A 14188-nucleotide genomic window follows, 5' to 3' on the forward strand; every position below is an offset into this window, starting at 1 on the left:
GCCTCAGTTGTGCATTTAATGTGTCTTTAATATTTAGATGACTTCTAGTCCCATGTTTTTAGTAAACTGTTTTTAGTTTTGATAATGTGCTGTGAAAGATGAAAATTTGAGTGTGTTGTGTATGTGATAATAAGTTTCAGTGAAGTTAGGACTGTCAGTGTTTGATGATACTGTTACATGAGTCCACCAGGTTCAAAGCTGGAACATCACTGGAATGACTTAAAAAGAAACACAATAGATGGTTCTTTAGACTTTTTGGTACATGTGTGTGAATTGTGTGTGAATTGAAATGTCTGTGTACTAATCCTCAACCAATAAAAATCTCTGTACAAAAAAAAAAGAGTAAAACTTTTTCTTTTTTTACCGTGTTTAGATACCACAAAGTAGGTGGCAGTGCCTTAACCGTACGTGTGTTGTCGGGCCCAAGGGCCTCTTCCATCCTTGTTGAGAGGGGTGCTAACTTTGTCTCCTTTCGTACAACACAAAAAGTAAAAATATCTTAAAGCAGGACTTTGTGAATTGGATAAAGGAAAATGGTATTCTGGATATCCAAAAACATGTCTTTTCTTTTGTCTTTTGTATAGTAATATACATATAACATAAAGTTACCATTTTAATCCATCATTGTACAACCACCCCCACTGTTCCCCAAACTTTCATATTCCCAAACTGAAAGTCAGTATTCATTAAACAGTAATCCTTGCATCCCCTCGGAACCATCAGTCTACTTTCTCTGTGAATTAGACTATTCTAGGCACCTCATGTAAATGGAATCATAGAGATTTGGCCTTTTGTGTCTGGCTTGTTTCACTTAACAGTGCTTTCAAAGTTCACCTAGGTTGAATTTATTTTCTCTTTAGGATCACTGTTTAGTTTTAGCAGTTGTGGGAATACTAGTGATATTTCCTGAGATGGTGAAGACTTATGAAGGAGAGATTGGAGGTAAAAGTCACTTTTCTTTTAACTATGTTGTTGTTTTTTAAAATATATTTTATTTCTATTTTACGTGTATGAGTTATTGCCTGCATGTATGTGAGTGCACCTGTGTCATGCAGTGCTGCAGAGGTCAGAAGAGGGCTTCAGATTCCCCTGGAACTGGAGTTAAGGACGGTTCGTAGCTGCCATGTGGGTGCTGGGAATCAAACCTGGGTCCTTTGCAAGAGCGGTCAGTGCTCTTAATCGCTGAGCCATCTCTCCAGCCCATAACTATAAGTTTTAAGTACCCAATAGACACCTGAGTGTGTTGAGGAAATCCAGAGCTCAGAGGAGAAAGTGGGGCTGGTGATTTAGATTTGATTGTCATTAAAGTATAGGTAGCATTTACAGCCATAGAACCTTAGAAGGAAGAGTGGATTTGAGAAAATGGTCTTTTAGCTATTTGTACACTTTAAGGCTATGGTAAAGTAATATATATGTATATATTCTGAGATGCATCTAAGTTGTTACAGAATTAAAAATTAGTTTTAAATTTGTTTGCCTCTCCCCAATTCTTTTACTTTCTTTGACTTAAAATACTAACAAGCTTTTTTTGTTTGAGATCTTTGAGGAATTAAAAAGTGTCAGGATGAATTCGGTGTTTACTAGAGGGATTATTCCCCAAAGTTACACAGATGACAAATTTTAGAAATTTTATGGTAGAGACAATTGGAAACTTAATAGATGCCAGTGAAAATAGGCTAGAAGGGCCTTGCTCATGAACAGAGCATTGTAGTGAGCGACCCAGCCCACAACTAAAGGTGACATCCATCCAGGGGGGATGTTGGGGAAATCTGTGTACTTGATTTTTCTCTAGCAGCAGAGAGACTTTCTGTTAGAGTGCTAGTTCCTTCCTTTTCCAAAGGATTCCATTTCAAAGGAAAGATCAGACCACTCTGGGGAGAGGTGGGGGTGGAGGGAGTATTTGGAACCACAGGGATATTTGCAGAAATACTGGGGTAGAACTTTCCCTGAACACTAGTTCTTAGGCATTTGACCAGGTACTTAGTATTGTTTGTTTTGTTTTCTCTCCTCTCCCTTCAATGAGAACCGCTCAGCATGATTAGCTCCCAATTTAGTCTTTATAATAATCACTCCATGGAGCTTGTGAATTCAGTTCTTTTTAAAGAACTTTCCCCACTTTAATACACAGTTTTGAGTATGAAATCTTTGCAGGAGTAGTCTAGTAGTCAAAATTGTTTCCTACATTATTAAGTGCAGAAAAAAGGAATATGGTTTCAGGTTACTAAACAGATCTTGTGCTTAAAGAAAAAGGCAAATTTGAGAATCTTGGAGAGTCTACCAAATGCCATTTTTCAAAGAGGAAATGAAGTCAGGAGAGAATAGCTTTGCTTGGGAGCAAGTCCTATAATTGGATCAGTTCAGTTAATGTCTGCCTCTGAGGAAATGCCCTGCAAGGCCTCTGCTTCTTGTGGTCCTTGAGCTAGGGCGCTGGCATTTTTATATGCGCTGTGGAAATGATTGCGGTAATATAAATAACATTTTATTTTTGTACATGATTAGACAAGGAAGATGGAAGCCAGCTGTCACATGCGTGTCTTGTGAAGCACTGTAGGAAATATGACATAAGCTGTAGTAAATCACAGGTGGCCGAGAGGGCGCTGCTGAGGCTCACAGACCAGGGAGGGGCAGATAACTTCTCTTGTTTCTCTCACTGTTGGTTTTGGCTCTGGCAGAATTGGAAGCTTAACTGATTGTATCACACAGCCTGTGCTTTTATGATTTAGTTTGTGAAACTGAAGAATCCAAGGCCTTCCTTTAATCTGTGGTTATTAACTACTGATATACGTCAGATGGCTGTGGTAGGAATTTTGGACAGAGTGGTAAAGAAGACAGCCCAAGCAATTTGCTGATATCTGGGGTAAGTGCTGCAGAAGTTCTGGTGTTAGGAAAACACACTGAGATGCTGGTCCTGACCTGAGGCTTGGGAGAAGCGTTAGCCCAGGGAACACTATTGATCGTACTTGTCTTTTTGCAACACCATTATCTTATCTGAGTAGATCTCTGTTAAGGTTTTCAAGTTGCCGTTGCCACAACGCTTATTGATTTATATATTGCTCATCTCAGAATGAATCTCCTATTCTCAGAAAATATGTTCTAAGACCCCCAATCAGCTCTTTTTTTTTTTTTCGGTCTTTTTGAGACAGGGTCTCCTTATAGCCCCAGCTGTCCTGGAACTCACTATGTAGACCAGGCTGGCCTCGAACTCACAGAGATCCGCCTGCCTCTGCCTCCCGAGTGCTGGGATGAGCCTGTGGGTAGTACTGAACTCTGTAACGTAATGCCTATTCCATCATAACTAACATCATGTGGGATGACCATAGTCTTTGCTGTTTGAGTTGTGATACTAAAACTAGCTTGGACTCTTTTTTCCTTCCCTGCCGTTTCAAGGTTAAACAATTCATTCTGGCTAGATCTCTGCAACCTCAGCAAATGTTAGTTTTTTCTTTTTCACTAAAGGACGCACTTAACAGCTTCTCTTTGGCACGGCTGAATTACCAGCATCACTGTTCCTGGGCTTAGGGGACCATCTTTAAGTAAAACAGGTAGTTTAACACAAGCTCTGCTATACTGCTAAAGTTGGCCTGATAATCAAGATTGCTGCCAAATAACTAATGGGTAGAAACCATGAATACGCTGGACTGAGAGATCATTTGCACCCCAAGTGGGTCAGGGTAGGGTGGAGCTGATGGTGTGACATTTCATTATGATAATCAGACGGTATGCAGTTTAAAACACATAAATTATTTCTGGAATTTAGGATTTAATATTTTCTGACTGTAGTTGACCACGAGTGATTAAAAATATGGAAATGAAACCAGGGATAAGGGGGACACTGTGAATTTCAGTACCTCATTTCTTTTTATTGTGAGTAGTATTCCAGTGTATTGATGCACCACATACACATGGATTATTTCACCTTTTGGCTATTATGATCAGTGTTACTATGTATATTTGTGTGGAAGTTTTTATATGGATATATAATACAGTTCTACCAGTGGAATTGCTGGATCAATTAAAAAAGAAAGTTTAACTATTTGAGAAATTGCTACAGTGTTTTCCAAAGTAACTGTACCTTTTTTTGCTTTGTTTTTGAAACAGCATCTTGTGTCCTTCAGGCTGGATTGGAACGCCTTATCCTCCTACCTCTGAATCCTAAGTACTGGATTATAAGTGTATTTTGAGGTTTTGTTTCATTTTGTTGTATTGCTGGGTGCTGGACCCGGTCCTTCTGAACGCTAGGCGGGTGCTCTGCCCCCGCGCTGACCAGCTGAGCCCCAGCTGTGGCTGTGCCGCTGCTCGTTCCCGTCAGTAGCAGTGTCTGAGGGTTCCAGTTTCTCAGCACCACTCCCAGCACCGGCCTTTCTTTTCGACTGTGGTCTTTTTGTGGGTGTGAAGAGGTGTTTTATGGTTCTGTCGTAGTTCCTGGCCGTGTTGTGTTAAACAGAGATGAGAGTGAAGCTGGGAAGTTAATTGGTTGATGTAGTAAGAAGTCATAGGAGAGCGTGGTTGGCATCTGTGCTGGGTGCTTTGGTGTCACCTTGACACACCTGGGTTGAGGGAGCCTCAATTAGGGAATTGCCTTCATTGGACTGGCCTGTGGCCATGTCTGAGGGGCATCTTCTTGATGAGTGATGTGGGAGGGTGCAGCCCACTGTGGGTGGTGCCACCCCTGGGCAGGTGGGCCTGTGTTGTATAAGAAAGCAGGCTGAGCAGGAACCAGGGGAGCGGGTCAGTTAGCAGCGATCCTCCATGGCCTGTGCTCCAGCTCCTGCCTCCAGGTTCCTGCCCTGAGTTCCTACCTTGGGCTCCCTCATGAACTGTGACCTGGGAGATGTAAGATGAATAAACCCTTCCTCCCGAAGTTGGTATTGGTCAGAGTGTTTTGTCACAGTAGTGGAGAAACCAACTAGGACAGCATAAATATATTTTAGCGTTTTGTAAGGTTTTACATTATCTTTATGAATATCAGTCTTTATGGTTGAAACACCTTATTTTCTACCTTAAGTTCAATAAATTTAAGGTTCCTGAGAAATAATTTCTCCAAGTCCCTAAATATTTTTGTATTATTTATTTGCACGTGCGTGTGCTGTATGTGTGTGCATGTGCGTATGCCTGTTCACGTATGTGTGCGCCTATATGTGTGTGTAGGTACATATGGGTGCATGTGGAGGCCTGAAGTTATATCAGGTGTCTTCAGTAATTCTCCGCCTTCTTTACTGAGGCAAGTTCTGTCACTGAACACACAGCCTGGCTAGGCACCTTTCCCTGGGGACTCCCTGCCTCTGCCTCCCAGGTGCTGGAATTTCTGGTGACCACCATGCTTGCCTGGCTTCTCTGTGTGTTTTGGGAATCTCAACTTTAGTCCTCACAACTGTGTGGCGAGTGCTTTATCCACTGAGTCATCTCCCCAGTTCCTGTTTTCCCCTTTAAAATATGGTAGTCACCCATTGGTCCCTAAACAACATAGTTGAGAACGTCTGAGTCATTGTGGATGGATTTAGTAATAATCCTTGGACCATTTTGTATTAGAGACTTTTAAACCATGACTGTGACTTTCTGGTTTTTTAAAAAATATTTTACTTATTATTTTTATTTTATGTGTATGAGTGTATTGCCTGCATGTATGTAAGTGCATCCATCATCAGAAATGCCCGTTGAGGACAGAAGAGGCTGTCGGAATCCCTGGAACTGGAGTTACAGACAGTCGTTAGCTGCCATGTGGGTGCTGGGCTTTGAACCCAGGTCTTCTGCAAGAACAACCAGTGTTCTTAACCGCTGAGCCATCTCTCCAGCCCCAACTTTCTGGGTTTTTTACATTTATTTATTTGTCTCTGTGTGTGTGCGCACGCGTGCATGTGCATTTGTGCTATAGTGTGATTGTGGAGGTTGGAGAACAACTGCAGGATAGGTTTTCTTCTATCATGTGGGTTCCAGGGATGGAACTCAAGTCATCGTGCTTGGCTGCAGGTACCTTCACCCACTTAGCCATCTTGCCAGCCCAGATGTGACTTTCAAAATGCCTCCAAGTATGTGGAAAAAAGAGATACACATTTATTCCTGCGTAAGAAAGACTGTGGCAGGTGCAGCAGTTGGCGAGTACAGACCATGCTGGTAACAGATCAAGGAGAAATCAGCTCCAGTGCTCTGAAGATGAGGCAGAATTTTAGCTGCTGGAAAATAGCAGAAAAGTAGAATTGTGTGCACAAAGTCATAGCAGTGGGAGATCATGAAGCATTCGGGACGAGCCCGGCTCGTGTGGCTTTTAGATCAGGTGTACTGGGAGCCGAGGGCTGGTGGAGAATCCCCCTGAAGACAGACTGGTGCATGTGGCTTACAGAGGGGTTTGCATTTTGAACTGTGGTCAGTGGGTTACCTAAGGGAGTTTTCCACTGTTGCTCAGTTCATGATACAAACTCATGCTTTGCAAAAGTAAGATTTACAGTGGTGCTGAAGAACAAGTAGATTAGAGGCACTGAAGCTGTCGGACTCTGCAGAGTGAGAGCTGCGTTCACTGATTTGAAAAGTGGGGGTTTATTAGTTCATATAACAGGCCTGGAAGTTGCTTAGAAAGCAGCTCACCTACCTCAGGACTCTGGGTGGCTTCCTATATTCTTTTATAGGGCGGCCACTGTAGTCAGTTGCAAAGGAGAAGAGATAGGGTATGTTTTCTTGTGATTGACTTTGCTGTCACACTCTGGACCTTTCTAGTCACTGCTCATGATTGGATATTATGACCAGTTTGGCTGCAAGAGAGACTAGGCAAATGAATCTAATGTTTCCCAACTTTTATAGTGGAGGTAAGCTTTTTGTATGAAAAGGAAGAATGGGCTAGGACTTATAGACCCAAAATTACCACGGATGGTAATGTCTTGTGGCTAGAAGCCAAAGGGCCAAGAAAGAGACGTGTTTAAGAGCTAGAAAAGATGAAAGAGAGGTACTGAAGATGGTTCCAGGTTTTGGTGGAGAATGAAAAGCTTGTAATGCCACTTAATCAAAATGAATTTCCCAATGTGAAATCCATTTGTATCCTTACTCTCTTTCTTGAATCAGTTACTAACTCACTTGAATGTAACGCTTGGTGCCTGGGATGTTATACCCCCTTTCAAACCACTGCACTTGATGGAACCTGGACGAGGCAGCTGGAGTTTTGTGGTTTTTAAATGCTGCGCCTCTGACCAGTGCCAGCTTGCTGTATAAGAATCACCTGGGAGCTTGTTAACAAATCAGAATCTCTGGGAATTGGTATTTTTAGGTCTGGGATTTGACCATCAATTTTGTTAACAAGTTCCCTAGGTGACTGATAACAGCTGCTGCTTTTGGGTCCTATTGGTTGGAAAAGCACCGGCTTTGGAGTCTGGTAAACCCAAATTCTGAGAAGTGTCTTGGCCAAATCCATACAGTTAATAAGTGAAAAGCTGGGATGCAGAGTGCTGAGATTACAAGTAGCATTACCGTGCTTGGCCAGTGCCGGGCTATTTTAAAACTTGTATGTGTTGCCTGATTTTTGAGTCCTATACCTTAACACATTATCATAGAACTATTAGGAGAGTGAATTACATGAACTCATAGAATGTTACTCTAAGTGGGGCCTTAGGAATGATGCAATAACCCACTCCTAATAATGAATTAGTATCTACTTTTGAGACAGGATCTCATTATGCAGCATTGGCTGGTCTGGAACTATCACTGTGTAGACCAGGCTGGCCTCAAACTCACAGAGCTCCATCTGCTTCTGTCTCCCAAGCACTGAAACTAAAGACGTGTGCCACCATGCCCAGCTCCACTCCTAGTATTTTAACGTGTAGACCAGGCTGGCCTCAAACTCACAGAGCTCCCAAGCGCTGAAACTAAAGACGTGTGCCACCATGCCCAGCTCCACTCCTAGTATTTTAAAGAGGAACAAATGGAGCTTTGTTCATTCGTTGGCTTGTCCATTCATTTATCCATTCATATTCATATGATTCTTATAGTTCTGGGTGCTTGGGGGATAACTCTGCCCTCACTGAGCAAAATTAAATAACATGTCAGAGAATGAAAAGGTTCGTTTGGGATTAGGGGGCCAGTCAGTGCATGAGGGCGAGTGTGGGTTTGTAATTTAAAACAGTCGCTTCATCGGAAAGGACGTTTTTCAGCAGAGATGTGAAGGGGTAGAAAACAGCATGCTGTGTAGGTGTAGGGGAGTGTAGCAGAGGACTAGCCAGAGTGCAGCCCGCTAGGTAGGGCTGTGCTTAGCTCACTCTTCAAGGAACACTAAGAAGGCCGCCGTGGCTTCTAGAGGAGGAAGCAGAGGTGGGCGCCAAATGGGCTCCATTAAGTGGAGCCCTGTGAAAGGCTGTGAGGACTTCGGGTGTGACGTGAGTGAAGTAGAGCGAGTGGCGCAGTGAAGGCCATGGAATGGGATGACATGATCTGACTGACTGTAACTGGATCATTCTGGCTGCTCTGTTGACAGATGCTGGGGGGAGTATTGACAGATTTGACAAACAAAAATATAGGACACTTTCTTAATCTTTCCTGTTGTGGTAAAAAACCAACTTAAGGGAGAAAGGTTTCTCCTGGCTCCAGGTTCGGAACAGCCCATCATGGCAGGGAGGTCAAGGCAGGAGAACCCCGAAGCTGCTGTCAAGTCCACCCACAGTCGGGAAGCAGAGAGCGCTCAGTGCATGCTGATACCAGGCTCCCTTCTCCACCTGCCCAGTGTGGGATCCAGCCAGGGAATGGGGCCACCTACATTGGGTGGGGCTTCTCACCTCAAATAATGCAATTGCAGTAATCCCCCAACAGGCATGCTCAGAGGCCTGTCTTCCAGGTGATTCTAGATTCTGTCATGTGGGCAATTACACTAGCATAGACACCGATTTGAATTTGAATTTTAGTTAAACAATGAGTAATTTTTTTGTGTAGATATGTCCAAGCAGGTTTTTAACTACCTTAAAAAAATTCATTTAAAGCTTGGTATGAAGGCACACACCTGTAACTCCAGTACTCAGGAGGCCAGGGAATGAAGATTGAGGGTTTTAGGCCAGGATATATAGTGAGTTCTGGGCCAGCTTGGCTACATATTAAGACCCTGTTACAAACAGAAAAACGGGCAAATGTACATTTGAGAAGATCCTCTTCAAAGCCACTTTAGATGCCTGTGGGCCATTACTGCCAGGATCCTGTTGGCCCCAAGGCTTAGGCCTGACAGCCAGCTTTTGTGCCTCTCTCCTGTATTGTGGTGTTCCTGCTCTTTCACACTCTGCTCATCTTAGACGCCCATGAATCCAAATCTGTAGACTGGAACAGGGGATTTCTATGACTGCCCATAGTTCCATGTTCTGGGTGAACAGGAGTTAAGAAAACACAGAAAACCTACTCTGCTCATCTTAGACGCCGATGAATCCAAATCTGTAGACTGGAACAGGGGATTTCTATGACTGGCCCATAGTTCCATGTTCTGGGTGAACAGGAGTTAAGAAAACACAGAAAACCCCTCCCCTCATGGCATTCACATTCTAGTGGCAAAACACAATAAACCAGTAAGTAAAAGTGTAGTGTTGACTACTGGTAGAGGTACTCGGAATACAGCAAAACTGGAGCGTGGGAAAAGTCAAGTGCAGCAGAGGGGGGCCAGGCCAGTGAAGCCTTACTACATGATCATGTTCACTATGTCAAGGAGGAGGGGGGATGGACGGAGATGGGGGTGTGGAGGGCTAGGATTCCGTAGGGATGAAGTGGGGAGGACGTGCAGGATTTCATGTCAAATGAATAGCCAGTGTGAAATTCCTAAAGCCACAGCATCCTTGATATGTCTAAGAAACTGCAGAGAAAAAATATATCTGAGGGTAGGAGATGATGAATGACTGATGCCTATTAAGTTGGAGAGATTTGGGCCCTGGGCCTGGCCCTGGCTTTACCTCTACACCTCACCTCTTTAAAACAGTTTTTTGGGTATTTATTTTGTGTGTTTGGTTAGGGGAGTGTGTGAGTGTGTGTGTGTGTACACGTGTGCGTGTGCGTACATGCCAGAGTGCATATGTAGAGGTGAGAGGACAACTTGCAGGAGGTGTTTCTTTCCTCCCACTATTTGGTTTCCAGGAATCGAACTCAGGTGGTCAGGCTTAGGAAATGCCTCCACCCACTGAGCCATCTTGCCAACCCAAGCATTTCTTCAGAGACTAAAGAAACCTCTTCGGCTTGCTTTTGCTCTAGAATGCAGTTTTACATGAGAAGTCTCCCCTTGTTTTGTTTTTGCTTTTGCAGCCTTCTTCCTGAGCTCCTCTGAGGTTGTGCTCTAACCAGCAGGAACCTTCTTCCGATGCCCTTCTCCTTTGTCTTCCTTGACTGAACCTGGAGATTTCCGTAGCTCTTAGAGAAACAATAGGAAAGTGTTCTCTTCATTTGTTCAGTCATTAGTTCTGACAATCAGATTCTTATTCAGTCCCAGTTAATGGCATTAGGAAACATGCTTTTCTTTGGTAGGAGACTGAAATTATTTTGAATTCCATTGATTTACAGACGGGCAGAAAGACAAGGAGGCATGGGCTTGGGTCAGCTCCACATTGGAATTCCAATTACCGTCCAAGATCACATTGCCTGTAACGTCCGGGAATCATGACAGTCTCAGCTGCGTGCTTCCGTGGGCAGGGCAAGCTTGACGTAGGTCTGAAAGGAATATTTATAAAGGAGTAATTGCGGGGCTTGTCTAAGGCGCTGTTTTGATGGTTGTGTGTAGACAAGAGGGATAAATGGAGCATATGAGAAGCTCTGCGATCTTCACAGTAAACTCTGTTGGAAGGACAAAGCAGAATCAAAGCTGTTATCGCTGCCTTTGAGACCCAACAGCCAAAAATGGGATTTTAGGCCCAAATTGGAGCTCTCATGCAGTAGTAATGAAACCGTGTTCTCACCACTCTGAATAATTGTGCCACCTTTACAGTTGTCACCACGTGTTACAAATTATAAAGGAACACACCAAAAATACCAGTGGAATCTTGGGTTTAGTCTATCCTATGTTATTTGCTAGCTTTTGAGACCTGCGGGAAAATCAGAAAAAGTTTATTGTTAGACAGTGTAGACTGTATGTTTAGCTGCTGCTGATGACAAAGTTGACAGTCACGTTTTACAATAGTATGTTTGCAGTTCTAGGTAATAATCATTTTATTTGCTGTTTATTTCTAAGCTTTATGTGGTGATTATTTCTTTTGAGACTGGCTGAAATGAAACAAGACAATTTTAAGCGACGCTTTCTTGACGAAGTATAATTATTATGGGAAGACTCAGGCGGAAAGGACACTTAAAACCTAAACACTCTTCTGCATACATATATGTACAGCTTTCTGTCTCCTGTACTTTCCTATAGTATAGAACTCTCTAGATATTCAAAATAGATTCTTACTTAAGGATAATGAAGTAAACTGTGAAGAACAAATGAAGTATGTTTGGCAGCTTTTGAACAAGATTGAATTCTCAACTTGAAAATGGATTTAAGCTCATGTTATAGAACTAGTAATATGGTCCGTATGGTCCAATGGTTCACTAGTTATGGCAGTTCTAAGTATGATATTATTTAACTCCTGAAGGCTTTGTTATTCCTGTTAATATGAGTGATACTCATTGATATCTAGGGTCTAAGCCAGATAGCAGTAACTTCAAGATCTAGTGGTAATGAAATTCATGCTAGCAGTCTTCTGTTAGCTAGGACACTGTTATGCTGTTTCATGAAAATGCTTATTTTAGAGGCTAAATTATTTATTTTTTAAAAATTTATTTAATAACCATATAATTAGAAGGAGCATTTCATTGCAACAGCATTGACATATTCAATAACAGTTTCCAGAGCAAAGATGCATCTCTTTCAAAATTGGCCGTAATTTTTAGGTTCACAGTGTTGAACTAATAGTTATACATTATTGTACTCAGTATAAACCCTATAAGACATAAAATTGAATGAGGTTTTAACCTTAGAATATACTGTTTCATGTAGAAAAACTCATTTTTAATGCAAATAACCCTTAGATGTTTGCACATGTGTCTCTAATCTCTGTATATCTGATTATTACTACTTACACTTGGTTACTTTCTGGGATCCTTGGCACCTGAGCACGGATATAAATTCATCAGATAGATTTCAATGGTAATGTTTTTCATATCTACTAATTAACATGAAGCAAATATTTTTGCTTCTTCCTCAAATATAATGCATTTTTATTTATTGATTTATTTTTGTGTGTATTTCATATAGACCATCCCAAACAATCTTATTCATCTTTTTTAAGCTTTATTTTTATTTTTAAATTTTTAAAAATTACATATTTATTATTTCAAAAGGGAAGAACTGTGACAAAATCAAATAAAATCCAATACAATAAATAATACAATAAAATCAAATAAAAACCAAATAAAAACCTTGATTTACAGTGTAAATCAAGTCCTGTAGCTCAAAGTCCAGCATCCGGGGCCCACTCATGATGGTCTGGGCTCCAAAAGACTTGGGAAATTCTGCGTCTCTGACTCTGCCATCCTCAACACACACAGATTATCTGGTGGGCTCAGGCCAGCTCCACTCCATACCTGTCGCTGTCCTTGGTCATAGCATCTCCAATATGCTGAAGTCTCCACTGCAACTGAGGCTACGCTTTCATTAATATCTTCCTGGCCCCTCACAGCACCAAGCCTCAGCTGCTCTCCATGACTCTGCCAATCTTGCAACTTTCATGCCATCGAGACTCGTGCCGTGTGGTAGACTCTCTTTTGTTGTTGTTGTTTTTTAATTATTTATTTAATAACCACATGATTAGAAGAAGCATTTCATTACAACTTTAACATATTCAATAACAATTTCCAGAGCAAAGATACATCTTTCAACAGTGGCTATAAAATTTCTAGGTTTGCTGTTGAATTAATACAGTTATACAATATTGGGCTCAGTATAAGCTTTATAATAAAATTGGATGAGTTTTTAACCTTTAAAAAAGATCTCCGTTTCATTTTAAAATATACTGTTTCCTATAGAAAAACTTATTTTTAATGCTACTAACATTTAAATGTTTGCACATGTGTCTCTGATCTTTATGTATCTGATTATTACACTCGGATCTTTGGCACCTGAGTATGGATATAAAGTCTCAGATTTCAATGGTAATGTTTATCACCTCTACTAATTAACATGAAGTAAACTTTTATGCTTCTTCCTCAAATATAACTCATTTTTTAAATTTGTTGATTTTGTGTGTGTATATCACACAGAACATCCCAAACAATCTTATTCACCTATATACCCACTTCCCAAATGGCACCCTCCCATAGCCTCTTCCCCGCCCCCCACACTGGAGCCCATACACTCTGTCATCCCTGTTACTATCCACTGTGTTGTCAGTGCCCCCAGCCATTCCCCAGTGCTTGTCCATCTGTTGAGTCTACTCAGCCTATCTAGAGTTTGTTTTAGGAAGGTCAGCTCTTCCTCATCTAGCAGTAACCAGTTGCCAACATTCCTTTAGCTAAGATTGGAGTCTGCTGTTCATTTTCCCAATTCTGTGCTGGGTTACTGTCTGGGAGTCTTTTGGGCCACCCTGGCCAACAACTCAAAGGAAGGTATCTCCTGTCTGACATTATTTCTTGTTATGTAGCCTTTAACCATATACATGGACTCTTAAAGAAATACACTGATCACTTTAATCTTTGGTTATACTTTCCTTTTGGGTGTTTAAGACCATACAGTTGGCCCAAATTAATTTATTTTTACTCTTAAAGTTGTTTGAGGGTCTGTTCCTCAGGGGTCACATGGGCTTGGGAGGAGCCCCTGGCTCCTTTCTTTTACCAGTTCCATCTATGTGAAGATAAGTTAAAGGTCCTGTTTGTCCATGGCTGGCTTTACTTGGAAGCATGGAGGAAAGGTTTCCTCTGTGTTGACCCTCCTCTTTGTAGACTGGACACTGGTTCAAGTCCATCTGGTAGGGTCTCCATGGCCCCCTTGATCAAGAGGACAGGTGACTCACCACAATTACAGGACATTTTGAGATGCTCATAGTCCCCTGGAACTTAGTCGACCTTGGAGGGCAGATTAGTATAGGCCTCAAAGCATTTCTTAGACATCCAAGGTTAGTTCCACCAGTCTGGTACTTTTAATTACCATGTGACATGTAGATAGAGCTTAGGCAAAGACCAAATGTTCTCAGATAAACCTTGACTAGACATATATTATGTT

At 41.8% G+C, this 14188-nt stretch overlaps 1 protein-coding gene and 1 non-coding gene across 3 annotated transcripts in view; one reads left to right on the forward strand and one right to left on the reverse strand.

The window, feature by feature from the left end:
• Nucleotides 1–14188, forward strand: part of Nubpl (nucleotide binding protein like) — a 153288-nt gene that overhangs the window by 11022 nt on the left and 128078 nt on the right. The gene's annotated exons all lie outside the window — the stretch shown is intronic.
• On the reverse strand, nt 358–483 carry LOC115068624. Its single transcript, XR_003847956.1, has one exon. It is a non-coding gene; the product is annotated as a U6atac minor spliceosomal RNA (small nuclear RNA).

This window comes from Nannospalax galili, unplaced genomic scaffold (assembly GCF_000622305.1).
Source record: "Nannospalax galili isolate Female #2095 unplaced genomic scaffold, S.galili_v1.0 scaffold1509, whole genome shotgun sequence".
NCBI lineage: Eukaryota > Metazoa > Chordata > Mammalia > Rodentia > Spalacidae > Nannospalax > Nannospalax galili.